The sequence below is a fragment of the Urocitellus parryii genome, chromosome 3 (genome assembly GCF_045843805.1).
Source record: "Urocitellus parryii isolate mUroPar1 chromosome 3, mUroPar1.hap1, whole genome shotgun sequence".
NCBI classification, from domain to species: domain Eukaryota; kingdom Metazoa; phylum Chordata; class Mammalia; order Rodentia; family Sciuridae; genus Urocitellus; species Urocitellus parryii.
This window is the reverse complement of record NC_135533.1, coordinates 79,352,371-79,359,329: the sequence shown is the minus strand read 5'-3', so window position 1 is coordinate 79,359,329 and position 6,959 is coordinate 79,352,371.

The window sequence follows — 6,959 nt, the reverse complement described above, 5'->3', positions numbered from 1 at the left end:
ACCCCTGGCTTTATTCTCAAGTACCAAAAAGCAACAAAATAAAACAAATAACAACCCAATAAAAATCAAATCAGCAAATACTGAACGGTTAGTACTTTATTTGGATTGTTAAAAATAAGCCTTGAGCATGATCATGAATCACAGTCATAATTTGAGAACTTACTTGCAATTGTAAAAGAAAAGTAAAACATTACTTATGTTATTTTTTTTAAGGAAAAAAATTCATCACTTGAAAAAAAACACACACATAAGATCACCCCAGCATTCTACCCCTATGACTCTAAAATTAACTATTTGAAAATTAACAATATGTAGGGATAACAGTATTTTAATTTTAAATGCTGTGTTCAAGTAACTTTCACTTTGGTCTCTGAGTGTAAATGTATTTACCCAAAACTAAGTGCTGTTTTTTTTATATTTATTTTTTAGTTATAGGTGGACACACAATATCTTTATTTCATTTTTATGTGATGCTGGGGATCAAATCCAGTTCCTCACACATGCTAAGCGAGCACTCTACCACTGAGTCACATCCTTAGCCCCTAAGTGCTGTTTTTGTCTAAAATATTACAAGGGTACAGAGTTTAGTTTGTGCTTTTAAAGTTATTGGCTATTAAGTAAATTTAAATATTCTGTTGTGCAGAACAAAACAAACTAAAAGAGCTCACTGAAGGTGCTAGATAGTTTTTTTTTGTTTTTTTTTTTTTTTTTTTTAGAAAAGTGACAGTTCTTGCTTGTTTTAACAAAACAAAAAATTCAGAACACAATACACTGAAAAAAGACTAAAATATAGAGGTAAGAGAGTCTGTGTCTTTTAAGACTGCATTGCAAGAGAACACTCTCTGGACTTTATTAATTACTCAGTCTCTGCTCAAGTTTAAAAGTCTTATTCAAACATGCTCTATATAAAGTGATTGATTTTGGAAATGCATTTTTTATTTGGTCTAGAATAGTGCTGCTCGACTTTCTTCTTATTCCTCTTCCTCTTCTGTTTTTAATTCACAAACTCCTTTGAGACTATGAAATAGGGTGTGAACCTGTTCTTAAAAATATGCTCCTCACTACTTTGTCAGATGCATATCAGATCCAGAGTGAGCTGTTAGGTCCTTAGTTTATGTGCTTCACTACTAAACTGTGACACATTGTAGAAGAATGTACTTGGGTAAATAAAAGAAAGTGTCCTGTATCTTTGGGTCTGTAATCTACCTTGATAAAAATTAACATGGAAAAAGTGAAGGATTAACTCTTATAAGGGACACACAGGATTTTTTGGTGATGATTCGAATTTTCACAGAAGAAGTAACTAGAAATGCAAAAAGATACCATAAGGTAAAAACCCATGGGCTGTGTGTTGTTTTTCCCATTTCAGACATATGATCAATTTTTTCTCCCTGCACCCTTCTTCATTATGGCATTGTAAATTTGCATTGGTTCTTGCATGGTACAGCTATCAAGATCTTTTTTTTTCCCCCTTAACCAAAGAGTTAGGAATGATGTATCAGCAAGTGGGATGCAGATGAAACAAAAGAGTTAGGATAAACACCCTGAAAATAGAGATAGCAGGGATGATTCAGCAGTGAAAGATGATCTATGTAGATCCCAGGGGCTAATCCCCTCTGCACTTGTGACTGTGTGTGTTGGAGATGGGGAGACTGAAGAGTTGCAGGGAAAACGTGCTATTGCTGGAGCTGCTATATTTTGAACTCCTCCAGTTTACAGTGGGGTTGTGTATGAGAGTTTTTTCAGAGTGTGGGTAGGCAGTAAAGAAAAGAATCCAGCTTTACACCAAAAATGTTAACCAAGGAGGAACCATATACCTTTTTATGTTTGCAGCCTAAAGAGAATGCAAATTAGTCAAGTACCTGCCCAGTGGAGGGAAATGGGCTCATGGGATATAGGCTGTGCAGTGATATTCTGGATTGAATCCTCCCTCTGTCATTTCTTTGGTGTTTGACCTTGGGCAGTCTCCTTAATTACTCTGTACCTCATTTTCAGACTTTGGTAAGATTTGAAAAATTAGTTTATGCTTATAAGTCCCACCCATTCCACTAAGTCTGATAGATGAGTACTCAATGAATGTGAACTTAGTTGTAGTTTATTTTATATGATTGGTCTTATTACTACTCTTAAGCACCAGGAACATTTTTTTTCTATATAATTCTCTCTGCATTTCTCAGTATTCATGTGAATTTCCCAAAACTGTTAATAAAAATGCATTTTCTTTATTACTTTGGAAGTTTTCTCTTGCCTCACCCATGGGAGTCATACCAATCTCCCTCTGTGTCTCCAGTACCCCACCCACCTGGCTCCTGTTTTCATCTGGCCTCTTTGCAGGCCATCCTTTGAGAGGCAGGCAGGCTTTCCTTTTTGGCTAATTTGTCATTTGTTACCCTCTCTCTTCTCAGAGGGCTCTTAGCTTAGTGCACCTAAGGTACAATTCTCTCTGAAGTGGGGATTTGGGATTTTGAAAATTTTTTTTCTTTTTTTTAAAGAGAGAGAGAGAGCAAGAGAGAGAGAGAGAGAGAGAGAGAGAGAGAGAGAGAGAGAGAGAGGAGAATTTTTTAATATTTATTTTTTAGCTTTCGGCGGACACAACATCTTTGTTTGTGGTGCTGAGGATCGTACCCAGGCCCCACGCATGCCAGGCTAGCGCTCTACCGCTTGAGCCACATCCCCTCCCCAGCCCTTTTTTTAATCTTTATTTATTTATTTTTATGTGGTGCTGAGGATTGAACCTAGGGTCTCACACATGCGAGGCAGGTGCTCTACCACTGAGCTAGGGCCTCAGTCCCATGAAAAAGTTTTTTCTCCTTTTTATGTTATCTGAGGATTTAAATGAATTTTTTTTTTTTTAAATATTTATTATGTTTCAGTTCTCTGCGGACACAACGTCTTTGTTGGTATGTGGTGCTGAGGATCGAACCGGGCCGTACGCATGCCAGGCGAGCGCGCTACCGCTTGAGCCACATCCCCAGCCCCATTATCTGAGGATTTAATGATGGAAATATATTTTCCTTCCAATCCTAAGCTGATTGCTAGAATGTATTACACTCTTTATTGTCTGAATATTTTCTTTTCTAGTGCAAGGGATTGAATTTGGGGCTTCAAAAATGCTGGGCAAGTGCTCTATCACTGAGCTACATCCCAGTCCTTTTAATTTGTTTATTTTTTGAGACAGAGGCTCACTGAGTCCTCATACAGGCCTTGAACTTGTGCTCCTCCTGCCTAAGCTTCCCAAGGAGCTTAACAGGTGTGCACCACTGTTCCAGTATCCTGTTTGAGTATTTTAAAATTTCCTTCCTTCCTTCCTTCCTTCCTTTTCTTCCTTCATCCTTGTTTTTTCCTTTCCTCCCTCTCTTGTTTTCCCCCTCACAATTATCTAGAATTTTCTGGTAATTTAATAACTTAAACCTTTTTACTACAATCTTTTCTTGACTTTCAAGTGGGCCAAAACTCTTTTAGCCATATATTATATTACTGTAATGTAGTCAAAATTGATGATTAAATAGAATACCTCCATTCAACAGCAGCTTTGACTTGGTTTATAAATAATAGCGTTCTATTATTTATATCTACCAAAACTGATCGGATTGTCAGTCCGTCTTCCCCTTAGCCTAATAATGTAATCATTTATAGTTTTTAGCACCCAGTTGTCTAACTTCTACTTTCTGAATTCTCAATGAACAAAAATCTTCTTTAAGCAGATATACTCAGAGTGTAAAAAGAAGAGAGCAGGATTAAATTGAGTCCTGATAATTAAGAATAAGTCACTAAGAAAACATGCCCAACAAATTCAATTACATTGACATTGCTTCTCAAAATATTTCTATAGGCATTATAGAGATACTCTGCTTTTCTCTAAGAAATGCACCTCTTTCTACATTTTTCTTAGCTTGTATTCACATATTTCTATAAATTTGCTTATGTAAAAAGGGTCTGAATCCCCAATAATAATACATAAAAGTAAACACTACAGTAAAACAGATCTCATGCCTTCAGCTGAATTCAGTCTTGATCTAGGTAGAGGATTTTAGGGTGTGCATCATTCATTTAATTAGACCATGTTGCTGCTGCCAAAATTTGATTTGACCCTCACATTGACCTGGTGTGCTCCTGTGAGCTATGACTACACTAGCCATCTTGCCTCAATAAACAGTAGACAGAAGTATTCCTGTTTCCATCAAGACTGTAGGCTTTGGCATTGGAAAGATGAGGGTGGAATCCCATAGTCCAACTCTAACAAGTTCATCTCCTTAAGAGTCTGGTTTTTCAGAAAGCGAACTATAAATATTTATCATCATAGAGTTTATGTCAGAACTAAATGAGATAATATGTATAGAATGCTTATCCATGGACTGAGGATATAGCTCGGTTGATAGAGTGCTTGCCTTGCATGCACAAGGCCATGGGTTCAATCCCCAGCATTACACACACACACACACACACACACACACACACGCAGAATGCTTATTCTATGTTTATGAAAAATTATGTAAAAACATATAGTCACCATTAGAAGTAATAGGATTTTAAAAAATTCAAAGTACTGGGTTAGTAGTAAATGAAAGCTCATATATTTATAGTATTAAATATGATAGCACATAAAATTGTTTAGTAGAAAATAAAAATGCTAAACAATAGAACTTAGTATAAACTTCTATTTAGTACTTCTAGTCTTGGGATAAAAGGACATAGCAACAATGGAGGAATCTAATTGCAAAAGTGAAAAGAAAAAAGGCAAACATATTTACATTACTGGCACAGCAATGAGAGTGGGTAGCTTATTCCAACGGAAATAGCACAAGGTTTGGAGGCAAGGTTTATGACCTTCTGCTATGTTTGCATGTAATGAGGACATTGGACTATGTTTTCAGTGTTCTCTGAGTTTTTTTCTTTTCTTTCTTTTTTTTCCTCAGTGAAAATCTGTGAAAATTTTGACTTTTCTTCTACATGGAATAAAAGTTTAAATATCTGTGGCATGCCAAGAAACGATCTCTCCAAAATGTCCACATGCTCCTTCTTTGCAAAGATGTTACCTTTCAGGGAGCAGGGGTAGGGAGACTTTGCAGATGTGATTAAGATTAAAAGTCTTCAGATAGGAATATTATATTGGATCATCCACATAGGCCCAATGTGGTCACAAAAGAGTGATAGAGGAGGTGGAGAGATAGAAGGAGATTGAAATGGGATTAAGGAAACAAAGGTCATGAAGCAACTTTCTTTCAGAAACTTCAAGAAGAAGGAACAGATTTTGGCCTAGAGAAGGACCAAAGTCTTTGGTTTGAGCTTAGAGACAGATTTTAGACTTTTGACTTCCAGAACTGTAAGGATGATGAACTTGTGCTGGGTGTGTTGGCACTAGGCTGTAATCCCAGCTACTAGGGAGACTGAGCCAGGAGGATCACATGTTCTAGGTCACCCTCAGCAACTCAGGAAGATCCTGTCTCAAAATAAGAAACAAAAAGGGCTGGGGATGTAGGTCAGTGGTAGAATATCCCTGTCTTCAGTTCCCAGGAGATAATAAATTTTGTTGTTTCGAGTCACTGAATTTGTGGTAATTTATTACAGCAGTAATAGGAAATTAATACAGGATTTATCAATGTGGTTTTATCAAAAGGAGAAAAGGTATTTGAGGTACCGTGTAAAGATGTTGGTTGATCCATTTTTTAGAATTATGCCTTTTCAAGGAATTTATAAATTGCTAGTAATTATTATTAATTATAGGGAGATAAATATGAATTTGAAGTCTACTGCGTATACCAAACTTTCTATTCCCATTCCCCCATTTCCAATTTTCTCAGTTTTCTCCCTTGACTGTTAAGACTGAATTTCTCCAATCAGTCTGATTCTACTTTACAAACCCTCTTGGGATAAGAGCTCAGAGCAAAAACAATGAATGCAAAAGCTGACACCAACATAGAAAATGCTTCACAAAATAGTTCACATGCAGAACATGTGACATACTGTGCCTCCTATGAAACTGACCCAGCCAGCAGTCAGCATACCAGTTTATTCACAACTTAAGTTGATTTTACCTGAGAGCACACACAGCTTGTTTTAAGGAGTGGCAGGATAAACAGGCTGGCTGGGTTAGTTATAAACAGGTGTGACCCCTTATTTTTGCACTGACCTCTTTGCCATATTTTATCCTGTTAAATTGTTTCTATTCCAATGGTACACACTCATTGGTGTATCAATTATTTTAAGAACCACTGAATGGCCTTCTTTCATAGGAAGGAAAGGTGGATCAAAGGATAAAATATGGTGGCAGATGAGAGCACTGTAACAGGAACAATTACAGATGTCTGGGATAGAGTTCCACCTCTGTACATAGATAGTTGCTGTCATTGTCCTTTGGATTTTCTGAATTACCTTTTTTTTAAAATTGGTTTCATTCTTCTTGTTTCTCCTTTTGTAACTATATCCAAGCCCACATGTAGAGGAAAAACAGGGCAAGGATGCTCAGGCAAATTTGGATTATGATCATCATCAGAAGTAAGCTGTGAACCATAATTGGCAAAACTATTCATATTTTCCTTAGACTGGAAGCCTTTGAGTCTAGGGAAAAATACCTTAGTGTAGCTAAAAGTCCTGTGGGAATAAAGCCACAGGAATCTGAGAGAAATTAGACATTGTATACTCAGTTACCTAATTATCACAAAATTAAATAATTAAATGAACTTATGCTCAGTGGTGATGGCTAAAATTAGTTAAGAATTAATTTAATAAAAATTTGCCCTTGGAATGGAAAGACAATGGACTTGAAGTAACCTTGAATAAAAATAAATGAATGGGTTGCCAATGACTGAGAGAATGTATAACAGGAGATGGTAAAATGTTATTATTGAAGCAGAAGTCATCACCCACTAGGTCATCATTTTAGTAAATAGGTGCTTGTCATTTTAGTGTCAGTAATACACACCTGCTATGCTTTCTGTCTTTTCAAACTGATACACGTA